The 22,179-nt window shown below is 42.6% G+C and overlaps 1 protein-coding gene and 1 non-coding gene across 3 annotated transcripts in view; both read left to right on the top strand.

Annotated features, from left to right (window-relative positions):
* Positions 1-22,179, top strand: part of LOC126191343 (SUN domain-containing ossification factor) — a 281,108-nt gene that overhangs the window by 72,556 nt on the left and 186,373 nt on the right. The gene's annotated exons all lie outside the window — the stretch shown is intronic.
* Positions 9,719-9,802, top strand: Trnas-gga (transfer RNA serine (anticodon GGA)). The gene is given in 2 exon segments: positions 9,719-9,758; positions 9,768-9,802. It is a non-coding gene; the product is annotated as a tRNA-Ser (tRNA).

Raw genomic sequence — 22,179 nt, 5'->3', positions numbered from 1 at the left:
CTCAATTACTTATTGCCTTTTTTGATTATAGCCTCCTTTCTCGGCAGTCGCAGTTACACAAGTAATGTAGGTAATATATTGTCTTGTACGACTGCAATAAAAGTCTTATTTAGACCAAATATTAAATTTATTACATTAGCAACAGATTGTGTATTACCTCTGTTACTTCTCAATTGCTGTTGAAGACAGATAGATGCACTTAGAGCCGCATCTATGAGTATTATCTCGCCGTGTTGAGAGCTACTTGTTATTAAACTACCCGGTCCTTTTCGTTACATTCCATGAGTCAGACTGTTATTAACCGAAAGCTGCGTATGATTGGGACGACCGTTTCTATCTGTTATTCAGTTCTGGGAGAAGCAGAGATGGACTGAAACAAGAACTTCAAGGAATCAAGTTCTTTGTTCTCCAGGAACAAAAGGAATCAAATACATATCCGAGAACCGAGAACTTCAACAGGTGTATTAACCCCCCTCCCTCTTAAAAATTAGTAATCCTCTCACTTAGTTAGGCGCCTTAAAGGAGGATGTAAACCATCCAAGTGCAGTGTTCACGTTCAAAATTATTTGTTTGTACTGCGATTACGGCAGCTTCACCTTCAAAATTGTGAAAGGCACTGCCAGTTAAATGCAGCAAATTGCAGCTAACATTTTATTCTCACTCTTACTTGATGAATTGAAGGTAGCGCCTCAGGTATTCCCTAGACAAAGTTAAGACTACAAATGGGGAATTTGGATGGAAGTTGTTCCTAGATAATAAAGATTATGTTCACCCATTTTTGTACATGTATGTGAACGATGATGATTGATGACTCAGAACAATTGTATTGAAAAATTATAGTTCTTTTTAGAAGTTTTTTAAAGAGTCCGTTTCTAAATATTTTCAGAATATTGTATTCGACTTAACTGAGGTATTTTGGTAGTTGGTTCAGTAACACTGAAAATTATGGAGTTGACACTGATATCAGTCGTTTTCGATACATGTAACCCTATTTCTAATGCCGCCGCCACCAGCACCACCACCACCACCACCACCACCACCAAGAGTTTTATTAATATATCTTCAAGCCTTCTAGAAATAATCAGAAAATTCATTTGAATCTGCTCATTGTTAGTAAATTATACGTCACGTGTTACACATTATTTCCATTAGAATTAGTTTTTTAAATCCGGTTGATACAAGCAATCCCGGCCCATAAATAGGAGTGTCCAGCCACGTCACATATTAAAACCCATGTCCATCATAATAAATGAAGAAATCAATGACGTTGCCCGAAGTTCTGTAATAGAAGGCAGCAGGCAAAAAATGAAAACAAGAGAAAATATGAAAATCGAAAACTTGCGTCTCGTTTCTGTCAACGGAAGCGAAAACGTAGCGAGAACTGGAAAGAGCCAACTAAGAAGCGAGAACTAAAACCGAGAACTTGGAAGTGAGAACTGAAAGCTGACAACCGAGGTCAGTTCTCGAGAACAACAAGATAACTCGTTGGAATCGAAACTGTGTAGTTCTCGGTTCTGCCGTCAGTATTTACAAGTGGTGTCGTGTAACTCTTCGTGGGAACTGTGCGGATGCGTATGTTCTCTCTGATCTAAAATCGAAGGTATCAGGTACACCGTACGCAGATGATGAAAGAGAATCAGAGTTCTTGTTTCTCAAAATGAATGTATCCAGTGAGAAATGTTTAATTGACGTAATCTATAAACTACGGAAAAATCCGTGGTTTATCATCCTTACAAGCAACCTTGTCTCGCTAGTCTCACAGTATGAGATCTTTGAAGTAGACAATCTGAGGAGACTGATCCTCTCAAACGACATGAATACTATACCTCTGGATCCAATCCACCGCACGACACACGGCCACACCCTTGTAAAGTGTGTTTCCGTAAATGCGTGCAAAAATTTAACAAGACATAGATGATGCTCCACTGAACAATCTGAGGTAGGGAACCTGGGGTCGGAGAAACCAGCTTAAGGAGATACTAGGAATAAAACCATATCGCTGTTTACTTTATTTACATTAGTTACAGTTAACTGCAAATACCATCATTGACACAATTATCGAGAGAAATAAACACTCGTCGTGACGGACGCTGCGCCGGCTGTTGTGGCCGAGCGGTTTTAGTCGCTTCAGTTCGGAACCGCGCTGCTGCTACGGTCGCAAGTTCGAATCCTGCCTTGGGCATGGACGTGTGTGTGATGTCCTTAGGTTAGTTAGGTTTAAGTAGTTCTAAGTCTAGCGGACTGATGACCTCAGATGTTAACTCCCATAGTGCTCAGAGCCATTTGAACCACGGACGCTGCCTGTTACGAAATCGTTCCCTGCACAGCCTTTCAGCATCGAGAACATTGCAGTGTTCTTCCCCATGTACAAGGTGCGTGTCAGTGAGGTCTGCGAAACTGTACCGGTGCAGTTCCATCGTATTGTGCTGTATGTCTCTGAATAGCACTGGGTAATGAATGGATCTGTCGTTGATTCATAGTGCGTTCTGTCGCGGAACAATGTAAATACGTTACAACAGAGCCAACTTATGGGCGAATAAAATAAACAAGACCTGCATCATGACTTCCTAGTAATCAGACTCGTCCTCCTTGTTTCCTTGCAGGGAATAAAGAATGTACACGTAAATAAACAGCACAGTACATGTAAACTTGTACGTATGTTAGTTACAAATAAGCTGGAAGACAAAGTGGTAGACAAGTTTACTAACTCAAATTGTTCAGTGGAGCATTCTCTATGACCTGTTACATTTTTGCACGCTCTTACGGAAACACCCTTAGATAACAGCAGCAAAGAGGACAGATAACAGGCAGATAAACCTCGTGATGCATAGCTGAAACCACTATCATTGCATGCGGTTTATATTTTAGATCCTGCACTTTGACGACAGTGCTGTGCGTAGTTACTCATGGCATGCGAGTTTTATATTACGACACGAGGACGACGTACCCACGTCTGTGATAATTACTACGTTTGCGAAAACACTACATCCAGTGTAGCTGGATGGTTTTCAAATTGTAGCTTTCTTTTCATTATGGTGTGTTATGTTTTTTTATGCAGTTGAAAATGGCGCATGTCTGGTAATAGTAGTGCTGAATAAAGTACGAGGTGCATTCAAGTTCTAAGGCCTCCGACTTTTTTTTTTTTTCTAATTAAATACTCACCCGAAATCGATGAAACTGGCGTTACTTCTCGACGTAATCGCCCTGCAGACGTACACATTTTTTACAACGCTGACGCCATGATTCCATGGCAGCGGCGAAGGCTTCTTTAGGAGTGTGTTTTGACCACTGGAAAATCGCTGAGGCAATAGCAGCACGGCTGGTGAATGTGCGGCCACGGAGAGTGTCTTTCATTGTTGGGAAAAGCCAAAAGTCACTAGGAGTCAAGTCAGGTGAGTAGGGAGCATGAGGAATCACTTCAAAGTTGTTATCACGAAGAAACTGTTGCGTAATGTTAGCTCGATGTGCGGGTGCGTTATCTTGGTGAAACAGCACACGCGCAGCCCTTCCCGGACGTTTTTGTTGCAGTGCAGGAAGGAATTTGTTCTTCAAAACATTTTCGTAGGATGCACTTGTTACCGTAGTGCCCTTTGCTCGCTGTCCCAGAACATGGACACCATCATTTTTTCAGCACTGGCGGTTACCCGAAATTTTTTTGGTGGCGGTGAATCTGTGTGCTTCCATTGAGCTGACTGGCGCTTTGTTTCTGGATTGAAAAATGGCATCCACGTCTCATCCATTGTCACAACCGACGAAAAGAAAGTCCCATTCATGCTGTCGTTGCGCGTCAACATTGCTTGGCAACATGCCACATGGGCAGCCATGTGGTCGTCCGTCAGCATTCGTGGCACCCACCTGGATGACACTTTTCGCATTTTCAGGTCGTCATGCAGGATTGTGTGCACAGAACGCACAGAAATGCCAACTCTGGAGGCGATCTGTTCAACAGTCATTCGGCGATCCCCCAAAACAATTCTCTCCACTTTCTCGATCGTGTCGTCAGACCGGCTTGTGCGAGCCTGAGGTTGTTTCGGTTTGTTGTCACACGATGTTCTGCCTTCATTAAACTGTCGCACCCACGAACGCACTTTCGACACATCCATAACTCCATCATCACATGTCTCCTTCAACTGTCGATGAATTTCAATTGGTTTCACACCATGCAAATTCAGAAAACGAATGATTGCACGCTGTTCAAGTAAGGAAAACGGCGCCATTTTAAGTATTTAAAACAGTTCTCATTCTCGCCGCTGGCAGTAAAATTCCATTTGCCGAAGGGTGCTGCCATCTCTGGGACGTATTGACAATGAACGCGGCCTCATTTTAAAACAATGCGCATGTTTCTATCTCTTTCCAGTCCGGAGAAAAAAAATCGGATGCCGTAGAACTTGAATGCATCTCGTAGAATGATATCATTTATCAGATTAAACGAGGCTGTGGCGCCCACCCAAAAGGAAATTATTTTTGTTATTAATTATTTATTATTTTTCTGTAAGATATTGTAAAGAGAAACAGGTTCTGATAGTTGGTTAATATATGGTTCAGTACTTTCTTATTGGGTAATGTGACAGGTATTTTCCATATTGTGATTGTAATTCTTCATTTATCTTGGTTGTCGTCAGGACCTCATAGTGATTATTGGCATTCATAAAACAGGAACGTGCAAGTGTGTTCTACACTACACATGGGCTCTAAACCATTAAGAACCCCCATTCACTGGCACAAAAATGTGATTAATTATAATAATTTAGCACTTTAAGTAAAAAGTTCGTTGGAAAAAGCTTTTCTTTTCGCCCTTGGCTCTTCCACCTTAACCTTTTACACAGCAATGAAGCATCAGGGGTAACAGAGGAGAGAGACAGAGAGAGAGAGAGAGAGAGAGAGAGAGAGAGAGAGAGAGAGAGAGAGAGAGAGAGATTTATGGGGGGGGGGAGATAAAAATTGAACACTGTAGAGGCAGACCAACATTTTTGACTGCAGTAATCACATTGAAGTGGATCTACGTTGCAGTAGTTATAGCGAGGTGAATAGTCATGCACGTTATAGAGCTGTGTTTACAGTTGCTTGAAACCATACTTTGACACAACAGCAACAATACTGGCATAGGCCAGGCCAACGAAATACGATCGAGCGTGAACCCCTCCCCCTCACGCGGTGTTACCAGAAGGACCATTGTAAACCTGCCGCTTGTGGAGGCTGTGACGGCCTACATGGCGCCCACCCCACAATCAGCCCTATAAAACCCCTTTTACACGGTAGACTTCCTTGACTCAGTTGACTACTCGATACAAGTTCAAATGTGTGTGAATCCCTAAGGGACCAAACTGCTGAGGTCATCGGTCCCTAGACTTACACACTACTTAAACTAACTTAACGCTAAGGATAACACTCACACCAATGCCCGAGGGAGGACTCGAACCTCCGGCGGGAGAGGCCGCAGTATTAGTGACATGGCGCGTCTAACCGCGCGGCCACTCCGTGCGGCTCGATACGAGTGAGTCTACGGCAGCGCCCATGGCGTTTTATTCCTGTACTGAGTATCGTCTCTTTCGAGCGGTCAATTTCCGTCAGTTTCGTTTACACATCAGCGCCAAAATTGCGTGTATTGTGAGAGCTGCTTGCTGTGCAGTTAAACATCTTAACAGTAACAATGAGGTTGTGAGGGACTATCCCTTTTACGAAAAAATAGAAAAGAGTAGCAAAATATTGGCACAAGGGAACAAGCAATGATAATAGAATTTATCTATGTCAACGGCAGAATTCATAGTGGAAGTTCTTGTCAAGGTCGTATGGTAAATTCTTTAAACTGCTGAAAACTGAAAGAATAGTAAAACTGTCATCCAAACATTTCAGAACATACCGGGAGACATTTGTTTGCTCTAGAAAATTTTTACTTGCTTAAACGCATGACACTATATCCAGAATGCAGTATAGTGAGTCTTTTTGCTTTATCCTTTACATCTTGTTTTCTTGTGAACTGCCAAATAACACCGAAAATTAATTTTGTCGTCAAATAACTCTGACCTTTTCACGGTTGATATAATTTTTATGAAAACACGTTTATTTGCTTATGTTCATATTTCTGCTTAGTGTCGGCTTTTTCTCTGTTATACGTAAATACCTTTTTGATATGAGAACACTAATAGGAAAAAAAAAATCAGAACCTTGTGTAACATTGCAATGCGTCACAAAAACAAAGCAAATAACACAGTGAAGATTAAGGTCACAAGAAATCACAAAATCCATTTGTATAATAGGAGTGAGCTCGGTCAGAATAGGATAACTTCCGCTGTAAGCAGACGCCACCATAGTGCCCCGTTTCTGCGCATGAGCAGTACATATGCAGCACACTCGGAAATTTAGAACACCACATTCGGCACAATCTATAATCATTGACATTATAGACACACTCGCATCGTGTTTGCTGATTTACACGCAGGCACAAAAGGTGCACGCACTTTGGGCAGTCGATTTTGACCAGAAAGTCGCTCGCGCCTGAAGCACGACTGTTTTAGGTTTGATTGGAAAGTGTTAAGTCCTATCAAAGTAAGAGCAAGTGCGCAGTCGTCTGTCATCAGAAATGTATGACTTATGTCTCGAAACATTAATGTATAACATGTTTTCTGTAGGGCATACTCATACTTCTCTGGAATGCCCGACATTCTCGTTTCATAACGGAAGCTTTAATTCTCATGTTTTATGGTAGTTAATAACTTCCCCCTACTTTCTTGTATATTTGCGATATGATACTTATTTCGTATTTCTATGAGCCAAAAAGGAAGAAAGCAGCATGAAGTGGATGTCCATGCGTGTTCAAAACACAACAGACTCGTATTGCCAGAGAAAACCTGCTGATAATAGCAATAAGAAGCCTGAACTGTTCAAGAGTGCAAATTTTTGGTGCCTAACACGTGAAAAAAGTCAGTATGACAGGCTTCTGGACTGTAGTACTAGAAAAAATAGAGAATATCAACAAATCCTCGTAAAACAATACAGTAGAGCTTCGAACAGCCACAGGACTTCTGAAATAGCTACTTGTCTTTTTTAACATCATAGCGTTCGATCACTACGAGAAAGTGTCAAATGAAGAAATTCTATACGTTCTGGAAATTAGTTGTATCCATATGAGTATAAAATATCACGATTATGATAATGTCGAAGAAGCAGTGCTTCGTAAAAGAAAAAAGTTCAAGATTCTAACTTTGCAATACTCGATAAGCCATGTACAGTAGTTTCTCGTGGTATGAAGTCTCCGATTTTCATTCCTCGTTGAGTTCCCAGTAAAGGCTTACTGCGAAGTTAAAGAAATTGTCACAAACGCTACAGGTGAACGATGTTTTCCGAAACCAAATGTTTGTAGAATTGTAGACCTTCTGTGATGCACGAACGACTGAACTTGCTTCTCATTAGGTTCTCTGAAAGCAATGTGTTACAGAATATAGACTTCGATGAAACTCTAAAATATTTTATAGCGAAAAAAAGGAAGGACGAATGTTCATACAGTGGTCCTTACGCAAAACATATTTTTATTTTTATTATTGTCATGTAGTATTATTTGATCAAACTTGTAATTTATTTTTGTAAGGCATTACTAACTGTTGTCTGATTTTTCCAGTATAACTCATATACCAAAATTATCAGTTACCAAAATGAAAAGCTTTTAGGGGTTAGTTTTGGAAGACGGTTCCAAGAATGAGAGGAGGAGGAGGAGATTAGTGTTTAGCGTCCCGTCGACAACGAGGTCATTAGAGACCTCTCTAGAGGCAAGCTCGGGTGAGGAAAGGATGGGGAAGGAAATCGTTCGTGCCCTTTCACAGGAACCATCCCGGCATTTGCCTGAAGCGATTTAGGGAAATCACGGAAAACCTAAATCAGGATGGCCGGAGACGGGATTGAACCGTCGTCCTCCCGAATGCGAGTCCAGTGTGCTAACCACTGCGCCACCTCGCTCGGTCCCAAGAATGACTTTGCCTCATTGCTTCCACATGGTTTAATCAGTTTCTTGTGTCGCTGAGCAGTTTCGCGTGTTTTCGTCCAACACCGACATGTCACATTTTATTCGTTGGTTTCTTTCAATAAGACAAATGTTACTGGCAGCTTAAATTCCTAACCAACATATGCAGTCTTCTGTCCAGTCTTTCGTGTATAATTCCCTGTTCTAGAAAGCGTATGCATATGCTAATTCCGAAACATGTAGCTTGATTTTAATTTTCTTTTTCGTGGTTTTCTGGTGTACTCCCGAACTGTTTGGTAACGTGTAGCCTGTTGTCTGCCTTTCACATCTTATTTTTGGCTCAGCTCAATTCCTGCTTTGACTAGTTGCATAATCTGTTTGCGTGGAAACTGCGACATCAAGGGCAACAACTTGAGCGGGCAGTGGACGTGTGGTTTTGCGGCGTATCCATGTGCAGCTTTACAGTGAGTTAAGATTACGTCACCAGCACCGCTAACAGTTTATTTTTGCTCTTAAAACTCTACCCGCGTATGCTACCCAACCAAGGAATGTCATCCTTGGTTGACGTAAGAAAACAAGGAGGGGCCGAAGAAGTTAATAACATTGTACGTATCGTTTTTTTCGTATTTAGCAATGAACGTGCAAGTGGAAATATCTTCACCGTTTTGATCTGAAGAAGTTGGCTGTCGACACAGACATGCAACGCCGCTCTAGAAGTGCTTTTCTTTTGAAGAAAGACACTCTCTGTTCGCTTCTTAATCTGAACTCCATTATTTACGAACGTCCTGCTTCTGAAAATTTTGCTGTGGAGTGATACGCGGCATCTGCTTGATTGAGAGCGAGCCAACGGAAGGGATAATTGTGGTACTTTCGTGGTCAATGCGCATCGCATGCATCAACCTTACTGTCAGTTCTCAAAATGCAGGAGTACCTGCGGTCAAATCAGGATGTTGTGCTGCACTGCGATATCCAACTGTGACTACATTTTCATTTTTTGAGCTCTTTTTGTGATATAGAATCCGATACTCTCATCCAAGATTTACGGTGCATCTTGAACACACTGCGGTTCGATGATGCATTGGAACAAATTAACAGCAAATTGTTTTACAGATGCGCGGACTTCTTTGTTAGCAGACGTTCAGTATTTCAGTTATTTGTGTAAAAGATGTTGCAAGTCTCCTTAACCGTGCTGTCAGAAGTTACCATAAATCTGATGAAAGTAGCGTTGTTAGAGATAACCTCTAGAATGTCGCCGCGCGAAGGTAACACTATGCATTGTGGTGCATCGTTAAGTATGTGAGATGGAAGAAATACTGACTACAGATAGATCGTACTTTTATTAACATTGCCGTCCGTATATAATGTGCCCAAGTGTACGATGGAACTGAACAACAACAACATGCTAGGTTGTTTTCCTGTACTCTCCGCATGTGTCATATTAGAACTGTGTAAGAGAAAAAAGCAGTAGCCAAATGCTGCACTGTGTCGACACGAATATCACTGAAAACAACATACGAGTTCATTTTTCGGAATAAATACAGAATGTTTAAAGACACAAACATACACCGTCCGTCCAAGAAGTTACAACACTTGAACTAACAGCTGTAAACAAGAGCTGTGTTCGACCATATGGTTGCGAGCAGACAGTTTTTTTTTTTATTTTAAGGAGTGAACGTGCGACCGTAGTTTGTCAACGGTGTTGTGTCACAAGTCGCAATGGAAAAAACATCTTTAAATTAAATGTTCAGTACTTTTTCCAGGCCGGCCCGGGTGGCCGAGCGGTTCTAGGCGCTTCAGTCTGGAACCGCGCGACCGCTAGGGTCGCAGGTTCGAATCCTGCCTCGGGCATGGATGTATGTGATGTCCTTAGGTTAGTTAGGTATAAGTAGTTCTAAATTCTAGGGGACTGATGACATCAGATGTTGAGTCCCATAGTGCTCAGAGCCATTTGAACTTTCTCCAGAATGTTTTGAAGAAGAGAAAAGTGTGCCCAAAGTTTATGCCCCACACTTTCAATTCCCAACAGAAATGTCTTGGTTGAAATGCAAAACAGGGACAATGGCTTTCCGGAGAAAATCATCATGGGCGAGCCAGTTGAAGAGTATCCCAAACGAGGACTTTTCTGACAGTTTTACGAGGTGGTTTGAACGGTGTATGCGTTGTACTCAGAGGGAGGGAGGGGGGCGGGCTATGTAGAACACTTTAAGCATTAGAAACACGATCTTAATATTTATCTTTGTTTTTATTAATACAGTCTCGAAACTTTTTGGTATGACGGGATACATTAAAAGAGATATACCACTGCGAATATAAAATGTCATACGAACTTGTGTTCTTTTATTAACAGGTACAGCTATTCGAAACTGTCGGCACTTGGAAAGGCGAGTGTGACTCGATGTTCTTGTTACTTCGTGTGTTTTGCTATCAATTTCCTCTGTCGACTCGTCGTCGGAAATGCTCCGCCAGCTTCGCTGTATTTTGCAACTTATAAGTTGACAGATAGAGTTCTGATTCGAGACCCGGTCCTATACACCGTTTTAATCTGTCAGGACATTTCAAAACAGCATCGCTCCGCTGCTAAATGAAAGATTCAGTCTGGACATAACACTCAGGGCGTGGCTAGGTGCTAGCCAAGCAACGTATGTGTGAGAACTTCTATAAAATTTGTAAGATAGGAAAGACATAGTTCAGAAATGTAAGTTTTGAGAACGGATCATCAGTCGTGCCTCGATAAGAGCACTTATTGTGAAAGGCAAGTTTCCGGTTTCGAGATCCGGTCCAGCGCACAGGTTTAAACTGTCACATGGTTTCGAAACAAAACAGCATAACTCCGCTGCAGAGAGAAAGTGTCATTATGTTCCATACCTTTTTCCCTTGTCTTCCGATTCAATCGGACTGGACTGCAAGCTCTTGAAATGCAGGAGGAGGACTGAAATATGGAAACGCCAGAAAAACAACACATTACGATGGCTAATACTGTGCGGGAAAACTGTTGGCATTCAAAACACCTTCCACCCGCCTCGGAATGGGCGATTTTCAAGGGAATCGTATACCATTCCGCCTGCTAAATAGTGGCAAGTTTAGGTAACGATGACGGAAGTGGATAACGATCACGCGCACTTCTCTCCAAAGTAGACCGCAAAGGCTCGATAATATTGAAGTCTGATGGCTGCGCGGGCCAGGGGAGATGCAACGCTTCATCCTCGCGCTCACAAAACCTGTCCTGGATGGTGCGAACTGTGTGAACAGGGACCCTGTCGTCTTGAGGCACATCATCACCATAGGGGAGCAAGCATTGTCGCATCGGTCGGTCCTGATCAACCAAAACGGTCGCATAATCCCTGTCTGTAATTCGACCTTGCAGAGTAATCGTGGGAGCCATGGAATACCACGATATGACTACCCAAATTATCAGCGGATCCCCTCTGTGTTTCACTCTTGGGGCGTAAGCTCGTCCTGTAATTGGAAACAGTGTAAAACAAGACTCACCCCTGCGAATGACATTCTTCCATTGCTCCGCATTCCAGAATTTGTGGCTTCGGCATCAGGTTTTCCTGTTACGGGCATTTGCATCACTGACGTGTGGTTTTGGAATTCCAGCTCGCCCTGCAGTTCTCTGCTTCAGGAACTGCCTTCGTGTTCTTTTGGTGCTCACAGGGTTTGCGAGAAGCGATATTCAGTTCTGCAGTGACTTTTGCTGTTGTCGTTCCCTTATTATTATTATTATTATTATTATTATTATTATTTTCTCGCCCGCATCTCGTGGTCGTGCGGTAGCGTTCTCGCTTCCCACGCCCGGGTTCCCGGGTTCGATTCCCGGCGGGGTCAGGGATTTTCTCTGCCTCGTGATGGCTGGGTGTTGTGTGCTGTTCTTAGGTTAGTTAGGTTTAAGTAGTTCTAAGTTCTAGGGGACTGATGACCATAGATGTTAAGTCCCATAGTGCTCAGAGCCATATTATTATTTTGTCACAGTCCGCTTCAGTGAAATGAAATGTGTGGCTAGGGCCTCCCGTCGGGTAGACCGTTCGCCTGGTGCAGGTCTTTCGATTTGACGCCACTTCGGCGACCTGCGCGTCGATGGGGATGAAATGATGATGATTAGGACAACACAACACCCAGTCCCTGAGCGGAGAAAATCTCCGACCCAGCTGGGAATCGAACCCGGGCCCTTTGGATTGACAGTCTGTCACGCTGACCACGCAGCTACCGGGGGCGGACTCCGCTTCAGTGATCCTCCGGCACGTGACTTAGCGCATGGTGATTTTCCCGCTTTCCATGTGTACGATACGGTGTCTATTGAAACACCAAACACTTGGGCTACTTTGGTTAGATAATTACGATACGGTGTCTATTGAAACACCAAACACTTGGGCTACTTTGGTTAGATAATTATCTACCATACGCGCACTTATCTCCGACACAATGCACCCACAATAACACAGAACACTGTTCTGACCAAGACTGACACTTGCAACATATTGAGGACATCGCACAGGTGCCGTTCGTGGTCAAATACAACAGCGCAACGTGCAGGCTTGGCTAGCTTCTGCATTTAGATTCAAGCATGCATTTCGCACGGTGCTTGCATATGTTTGGCAACCGCTGTTTAGTGTCTATGGTAGTTTTGACATTATGGATGCAATACAAAGGCTGCATTTGAACTTCCAGGCAAAAACTCAAATATGTAAAATTAGAATGTTTCTTTAAGGCAGTCTTTATTCAGTTCCACTTTTGCCAGGTTTTTGGTCTATAGCCCTCTCGTTGACCTCAATAAATAAGGCAGATAATTATACAAGTGCAAGCTAATTAACAACAAAGCTCGTTTTATCATTCGACAGAACCGACTAGTGACTCCTCCTGCCGCGCAGGATAACCGCGCGGACTCGGGCGCCATGCCACAGTTCGCGCGGCTTCCCCCGGCGGAGGTTCGAGTCCCCCTTGGGCATGGGTGTGTGTATGGTCCTTAGCATAAGTTAGTTTAAGTTTGATTAAGTAATGTGTAAGCATAGGGACCGATGACCTCAGCAGTTTGGTCCCATAGGAACTTACTACGAATTTCCAAATTCTGACTTCTCCTGATTCGCGCATGGAGTGTGTGTTATACCTGAAGCAAACACGCTACCTGCACTCTCCAACACCGTGCCAACTTCTATAGCGTCCTGCATCAAGAATCATGTGATACACTGTTACATAATACTAGGGAGTAGGCTACTGTTTGTAAACGTTTCATTTGTCATCTGCATCATCGGTGGGCGCAGATCACTATCACAATATGGACCGTACGCCGTGAACCGCTATGATTGTAGTTAGTTGTATAAAGAACCAGAAAACTCTCGTCACTTGGTATAAAGCCTGAAAGAGTGTAGGAATCAATTTGCGGTAGGTGATCACGATTCTGTTTGAACGCGGCAGGAAATGCGTGTTTCTAAAGTGCGGTGAGGACGAAAGGTGTGTAAAAGCAATGAAATATGAAGTAGTTGCGTCATAAACAAATTTAGTTCTCCATAAAATGGATCTTTACTGTTGAATCAATTCTAAATTATTCCTTTTAGTCAACCTGTGGCTCAAATTTCTTGTCTCCCCAATTCTGTTCAGTACCTCTCATTAATTATGTAATCTACCCATCTAATCTTCAGCATTCTTCTGTAGCACCACATTTTAAAAGCTTCTATTCTCTTCTTGTCTAAACTGTTTATTGTCCTTGTTTCACTTCCATACATAGCTACATTGCAAACACATACCTTCAGGAAAGAATTCCTAATACTTTAGTCTATATTCGATGTTAACAAATAACTCCTCCTCAGAAATGCTTTACTAGCTATTGCCAGTCTAAATTTTATATCCTCTCCATTTTGCCCATTATCTATTGTTTTAGTTCCAAGATAGCAAACTTCATCTACTACTTCAAATGTCTCGTTTACTAAACTAATTCCCTCAGCATAACCTGATTTAAATCGACTGTATTCCATATTCTTTGTTTTGCTTTTGTTTATATTTGTGACATCCTCCTTTCAAGACGCTGCCCATTGCGTTCAACTGCTCTTCCAAGCCCTCTGCTGTCTCTGACAGACAGTGTCACGGGCAAACCTCAAGTTTTTTATTTCTTCTCCCTGAAATGTAATTTCAACTTTAAATTTTTCTTTGGTTTTCTTTATTGCTTGCTCATTGCACGGACTGGATGACATAGGGGTTAGGCTACAACCCTGTCTCAATCCCTTTTTAACCACTGCTTCCTTTTCATGCCCTTGGACTCTTATAACTGTCGTACCCTTTCTATACAAGTTGTGAATAGCCTTTCACTCCCTGTGTTTTACCATTGCTACCTTCAAAGTTTCAAAGAGAGTATCCTAGTCAACTTTGTCAAAACCTTGGTCTAAGTCTACAGATACTATAAACGTAGGTTTGCCTTTCCTTAACCTATTTTCTAAGATAAGTGATAAGGTCAGTACTGCCGCGCGTGTTCCTGCATTTCTCGGAAATCCAAACTGATCTTCCCCAAGGTCAGCTTCTACCAGCTTTTCTGTTCTTCTGTATAGAATTCGTGGTAGTATTTTGCAAACACGACTTATTAAACTGATAGTTCCGTAATATTCACACCTGTCAGCAACAGCTTTCTTTGGAATTTGAATTATTACTTTCTTCTTGAAGTCTGAGGGTATTTGGCCTGTCTCATGCATTTACACACCAGATAAAAGAGTTTTGTCATGGTTGGCTCTCTGAAGGCTATCAGTAACTTATTCACATCAACTTCAATAATTCTCTTTTGGCATATATGTGAAGTCATGAACCCCAGCCCCTCTCGCATGTACGACTTCCATTTAGGAAAAAATCGGAGCTTGACTGTTAGCTATATATAACTTCTGCTGCAGTACTGAAGTGATTCACAAAGAAATGAGGAGCTTCTGCATCGCCCTCGGAGAACTTCATTGTGCAGTTCTGTTTCTTCTTTCTTTTTTCTACCTGTTATCGTTGTGGAGCTAGAAGTATATTGCGCCCGATCCGTGTCCTCGTTGGCAGGGATTCAAGTCTGTGCAAACGAGGCCGATCGCCGTTCCCTGCCTCTTTTCGCATAGCTGTAGATGGTTTGCCAAGAATTCTGCGCCCTACCGGGAGAGAGAAATAACGTCTAGACATTCTGATCTTCCGCAACGATGGGGCTCTGTACACGATAGAGCGAATTGGCGAAGTCTTTGTTTACAACTTCGACTGCTTTCCGAGCGATGCCGAGATTGGTTTTATCCCCTTTCAAAATTTAATTCACGGTGATTAAATGTAGTATTTATGTACTACATCAGGGAGAAATACATCCGCGAGTTCTAATGTAACTCTCTAAAAGAAGCTGGGAAAAATGAAAATCGTTACAAGCTGGCACGCGGAAAATGATGTGTGGAAGAATACCCCTACCCACAACTTACACAGGTAGTGTGAGCAAGCAGAACTGAAATATGCTATTAGGTAATTTATTTCACTGTTCCCGGAGAAACAGCCACTCTATCTTTATCCCTCGCTTATGTAGTTCTGGATTATAAGAAAAGGAGTGAAAATAATTAATACTTAAAAAGAATATTTCTCCAATATCCAACTGCCAACTTGATTTACAGTTAGGTAGCTTGACCCACGAGATGGTCAATTGTGTAAGGACACCGCCAATGCCGCCCGATATTCTAGTGAGATCTTATATGACGCACGTTTGGCGTACCTGTCTCCGAATAGGTCTTGATTAGTTACTGTACTAATATCTCCCCTTATCTTTAGCGTTTATATTTGCAGAGCTTAGGTTTGTGGAATTTATAATTAGCTTTCTAGAGGCACATATACACTGATGTAACAAATGTCAGGAGACACCCACTTAACATTGTGTACTGTCGCCTTCAGCCCGCTGCTTCAGGAAGGGTCAGAAATGGTGTCTTTAAGTAGACCATGGCTGATGTCTTTTTCAGTCGTTGCACAGTTGACCTCAATTTCTAGGGGACGATTTACTCCAACTTTCCTCGTGTTCTCCGTTCCTGTAGCTCGTTAATGTGCGTCGATACTATGCAACATGTACTCTACTTTTAGGCGGAAAACGCGACCAGATACATTTAGCCATGTCGTCTCGATAGTCGCCATGGCCTTGTCGATATCGACAGGTAGTATTATACATTCACAGATAGTTTAACTGTCTGCCAGATGTGTTAGATTGGTTTTATGTCTTAGCAATATGGGTAGCCAATCCATATGTCTAAATACATCAGAAACTCATCAAAATGGCGGATGAATTTAGTTCACCAACGTGAACTCGTAAATTCCTAGAAACAGCTATCTTTTCCAGTGTAAATGGCGTATGAAGCAAGAGCGTTCACCCAACAGCTGGACGCCACAAGTATTCCCATGAAAATGAGGAGCTTTTGAGGACTAGTCTTGAACCACCTTATCAAGTTAATTTAGTCTGATGTTTTGTGGCTCAATTAATGTGTTTCCATACTCAAGAGAGGCGTAGTGTCAGTAAAAATAAGCCATCGCATCTTCTCTTACACATCCCACCGCCCCTAAATATTGCTAATATACTGGTACGTTACTCGCGCATCACTTATTGAATGTTGACGTCGACGACGAAATGTCGCCTCTGATATCTGTCGTTAACAGGCGTTGTCGCTCACAGCTTTAGATTTGGTAAAAGGCATGACATTCGAGGTGCTAATTTTTCTCGCTGGACACAGTGAAATTGCGATAGAACTTCTGTTCCTTAACCCAACAATAATTTTAATTTTGTTAGAAAACAAGTTGCAGAGTCTGATTTAAATAAGTGTTAACGCTTTACCGTTGGTATGATTTTACATTAGATGTGGAGTTGTTATGATCTTGAATGCCTAGACTACTTTGATGCAGCACTCTAGTCTGTCCTGTGCAAACCTCTTCATCTCTGCGTAACTCCACCATCACACAAGCTTCCCTCTAGTTTTCAAACTGACTATTCATTGATACTCCAGGGTATGGGCTATGAACCATGTCCTTCTGCAGTCAAATTGTACCATAAATTTATTTTTTGTCCATTTCTGTTCAGTACCTCCTCGTTAGTTATCTGCTATACCCGTCTAATCTTCAGAATTCTCGTGTAGCACCAAATTTCAAAAGCTTCTTTTTTCTTCTTGTCTTATCTGTTAATGGCCTACTTTTCAATTCATCACAAGGCTACACTTCTGACAGCTATCTTTAGAAAAGACTTCCCAACAAAATTTTTACTCGATGATAACAAATATCTCACGTCCAGAGATACTTGTTCATGATTTTGCCAGTCTGCATCTTGTATCTTTTTTGCATCAGTCAGCGTTACTTATTTTACTGCCCAGATAACTTTTAGTTTCTCATTCCCTCAACATCGCCTGATTTAATTCGACTACCTTCCATTGCCCCCTTTTTTTTTTACTTTTGTTGATGTTATGTTCAAACACGTAATTTGTTTTCAAGACACTGTCCATTCCGTCTATCTGCTCTTCCCTGAGATACTTGAGCGAATTTATTTATTGTATGCTATTATCTCACAACTTTCGGTAGTTTTGTGATAAGCTAATCTTTTATCCATTAAGTAACAATTCAGGTTCCTTATGTGTTGAAGATTTCCTAGAACTCTTCAGACCTGCGCAGTTAAATATAAAAATTTACATTTCGTCCCATACAGTATTTCGTTAGACTTGGGCAGCAGTCATGGAATGAAGACACACACTTGACCAGCCATTACACTCCTGTTTGCTGGGGTTTATCTAGAATTAACTTAAAAAATGTGGCTTCTTGTCAGGCAGGTGCGACATTATGAGTGACAGGAGGTACTAGAAGGGGCAAAAAAAAATGCATATCAGGGACCGGACTGTAATTGAAGACGGAATTATGAACGCCAAGAAACTGGAATGGAGGGAAGCGGGACATACAGCCAGTCTAATCGAGTAAATATCTTCCTGCATGCGAAGATATAAGAAAAAATTGGAAAAACAACTTAGTGGAAGGTAGATGGATTCAATAAAACATACGTGAGCGGCATGGATGCGCTCCACTGAAGACTGTAATGCCTGAAATAATCTAGAGGCGACCTTTTTTATCCGGCTGTCGACGTCAGATATCTCGTCATGAAGATCATGCAACCAACTAAAGAGTCATGTGAGATTAAGAAAAATCGCTTCTCTCTCCTTTATTAGTATTTATCCCGTCGTATGGGGTCCGCTGTTTTTCGGTATTTCGCAGATTTATTTTATTTTAATTCCTTGACCAAATGCTCTTTCTGTAGTCACAGTCGTCAAAACCTAAGGGAGGAAGTGGTGTGCGCTGTCTGTTTTGTGAATCATGTAAACTTTGTTCTCTATGTTATCGTATTTTAACTGTCTGTGTATCGGATCTCCTGAGTCGGAGACTGGGCACCAGCCCTCCGTTTACCTAAACGAGCGTAGAAAACTGCGTAGAAACCACACGCAGACTGACCTGTTTACTGGACCAACGGTCATTAAACCGCTGCGCGGACCTTGCGAGGTGGCGCAGTGGTTAGCACACTGCACTCGCATTCGCGAGGACGACGGTTCAAACCCGCGTCCGGCCATCTTGATTTAGGTTTTCCATGATTTCCCAAAATCGCTTCAGCGAATGCCGGGATGGTTCCTCTGAAATGGCACGGTCGACTTCCTTCCCTAATCCGATGGGACCGACATGATCTCGTTATGTGGTCCCCTCCGCCGAATCAACGAACCAACCGCTGCTCAGATTTGGTCCGGGTCCGGCTAGGCTAGTGCAGTGCGCGCAAAGCTATATAAGCTGGTGAGGAAAAGTGCTGTGGTAAGGTGAACTAATCGTCTAAGCGTTTAAATCGCACGATATAAAAGTTTCTGTAAAACAGATTTATTATCCCTCTTGCTTACGTTAATTTTTCAAAATGACCGGATTTTGGTTCAGCTCGATCCATCTCGGATCTGATTGTATCGGTTACAAGAATAACCCGTCCAACTGTCGGAAAACTTTACATGCTACGTCACGTAATAATCATTTCTTGTAACCGAAGGAATCAGAGCTGAGTATGGTTCATGTTGACCCGAAAGCGATCATTTTAAAAAATTAATGCAATCAAGGCGGATAATAAATATGTTTTAAATGCAGTGATTGCGATTTTACCATCAAGGACACTAGGTCAAAGTTTTTCCGTTATTGGAATTTTTTAGGATAAGCGCGTGTCGTAATAATGTAATCATAAGTGTTCTTGTAAATATCATAGCGAATTGACAGAAAAGACGAAATTTTGTAGCATGTTATGTGGAATTCTAGATTTTTAGTATGAGTCAGATTAATTTTGATTATTTTGCTTCGTACGTAAACGCTCTTTTCGTTGGCTTTTTCGACGGCGAAATTTAGAGACATATAACCTACTCCTCAAGTCAGACAAATACCCTGTTTGTCTCAATATGTTACATAATTGTATCTGGTATAATGGGCTTCGCCAGAAAACAATGTGGAGGCGTAGGGATATAACCTGTGATTACAGCATAGGGCCTATTTTACTGTGATATATCGCTTCTTTCCCTTCGCTGACGAAACTCCAAGGATGACAATTATTTTTTCCTCCACAATTAAGATCAGCTTCCCCGGTTGAGTGTCGTTGTAGCAATAGCAGCAAGAGACCTCCTTCAAGAAGGGTGCTCTCCGATAAAAGCAGTAATAATCGCACACTTGAAAGTAGCCCTTTCCGCGCAGCAAGCTCAGCTAAAGCTTGCAATAGGCTCGTAGGGCACTGGCTGTTGGGACAAGCCTCGCTTCTTTCTCTCAGGGCAGCCAGGTTATTTTTACATAAATAATAAAGTAAATGTAGATTCTCTCTCTCTCTCTCTCTCTCTCTCTCTCTCTCTCTCTCTCTCCAGTACGTATATAAAAACGCACGTACGTTTGAATTGAATGTTGTGTCAAAATTTCAAAGCAATCGGTGAAGAACTTTCGGAGATTTACGATTTTGTACAAACGAACATTTACATCTATATAAATAAAAATATATATGTTCGTGTATGCAAAGTCTTGTATTTCCGAAAGTTTTTCACCGAGTGCTTGTAAATTATGACACAACGTTACATTCGATACGTGCGTGGCTTTATATACCTGTTTTGAGTATATATAATATAAAAGTAAATTTGTGGTACATAAAGGTTAAATTTTACTACCAAAAATCTCGGAAAGTTCTGACCGATTTACTTAAGATTTTTAAGCAATACTTTGACGAACATTCGGACTGATATAGGCTATTATGTGAAACGTTGTTAACAAAAAGGGAAGTTGTATTTATGGCCTATAGGTTTATAATTAGAATACCACTACAGAGTCTAAATAACAAGTAACAGTAAAGAAGGCACAATGTCAGAGAGACGGGAAAGAGGAGATGGACAGAGTGGTGGAAGGAAATTGACATAGGAAGAAGAGTGGAGGAAGTGGACAGGGAGATTGGTGGGGGTGGGGGGGTGCAGGAGTAGATGGAGAGGGGGGCAGCAGAAGATAGACAGTGAAAGAGGGGAGGAAGTGATAGACACAGGGAGGGGGAACGAGGAGGAGGAGGAGGAGGAGGAGGAGATGGACAGAGACGGACAGAGACAAGGGAGAGGAAGGGGATTAGGACGTATATCCAGTTCTCATACACGTTACAAACGTTTGTTTTCTGTTTTCTTTCTTTCCCATATAACTAGACTGAGCCACAACGACGAGCTTATAAAAGAAAAGACCGTGTAATGAGTTAATGTGTCGCAGAAATGACACCAAAGGTGATGGCAAGCCGCTAGAAGGAGTAGACGCAGCCTATTCGCTTTTTTAAATAATAATAATAATAGTAACCACTACAGCACCACGCATAGCACCACATAGGAATCAACACTACTTGCACAGTACTAGTTATGGCTATGCTGCACAATATTCTTACGTAGCTGATGTTGGCAAACTGCGTAAACATTCCATAGCGGCACAAATTCAGCTGACTGTCACCGATCAGAAAAGGACCGCCTTAAAGTGTGCGAATCAGAAGACGTGGCGTCACTTTGGACGATATTCGTCGTTGCCCGCGGGGCTCGCGTCGTGACGTGGCCAGGCGTGGCTTCGCGGCGCCGGATCACGTGCCTCTGGCGGCGCAGTTTTGTCGTCATCCAGGCAGCCGCCTACGCGCGGGCGCCCCGCGTCGCGGCGCTTGGCCGGTGCCGCAGTGGGCGTTAATGGGCTTTTCTAAAAATGCAGCAGCCTGCAGCGCCGGGACGTGTCAACAGGGAGGGGGACGGCCACTGCTGGAGACAGGCAGGCGGTGGCCCGCCGACAACACTGGGCTTTGCGGAAGCAAAGCCGGAGGGGTAATTGTCCTTACGAAAATATACAATGAGGTGATAAAAGTCATGGGATAGGTGATATGCACATACACAGATGGCGGTAGTAACGCATACACAAGGTATAAAAGGGCAGTGCAGTGGCGGAGCTGTCATTTGTACTCAGATGATTCATGTGAGAAGGTTTCCGACGTGATTACTGGAATTAACAGACTTTGAACGCGGAATGGTAGTTGGAGCCAGACGCTTGAGACATGCCATTTCGAAAATCGTTACGGAACTGAATATTCCGAGATCCACAGTGTCAAGAGTGTGCAGAGAATACCAGATTTCAAGCATTATCTCTCACCGCGGACAATCAGTGTCCGACGACCTTCACTTAACATCCGAGAGCAGCGGCGCTTGCGTAGTCAGTGCTAATAGACAAGCAACACTACGTGATATAACCACAGAAATCAATGAAGGACATACGATGAACGTGTCTTTTAGGACAGTGCAGTAAAATTCGGCGTTAATGCGCTATGCTAACAGACGACTGACGCGAGTGCCTTAGCTAACAGTGCGACGTCACTTGCAGCGCCTCTCCTGGGCCCGTGATAATATCGATTGGACCCTAGACGATTGGAAAACCGTGACTTCGTCAGATGAGTCCCGATTTCAGTTAGTATGAGCTGAAGGCATAGTTCGCGTGTGGCGCAGACCCCACAAAGCCATGGACCGAAGCTGTCAACAAGGCCCTATGCATGTTGGTGGTGGCTCCATAATGATGTGAGCTGTGTTTACATGGAATGCACTGAGTCCTCTGGTCCAATTGAACCGATCACTGACTGGAAATGGTTATATACAGGGTGTTACAAAAAGGTACGGCCAAACTTTCAGGAAACATTCCTCACACACACAAATAAAGAAAAGATGTCATGTGGA

Source organism: Schistocerca cancellata, chromosome 6 (genome assembly GCF_023864275.1).
Source record: "Schistocerca cancellata isolate TAMUIC-IGC-003103 chromosome 6, iqSchCanc2.1, whole genome shotgun sequence".
Lineage (NCBI taxonomy): Eukaryota > Metazoa > Arthropoda > Insecta > Orthoptera > Acrididae > Schistocerca > Schistocerca cancellata.
This window is presented reverse-complemented; position numbering and strand designations above follow the sequence as displayed.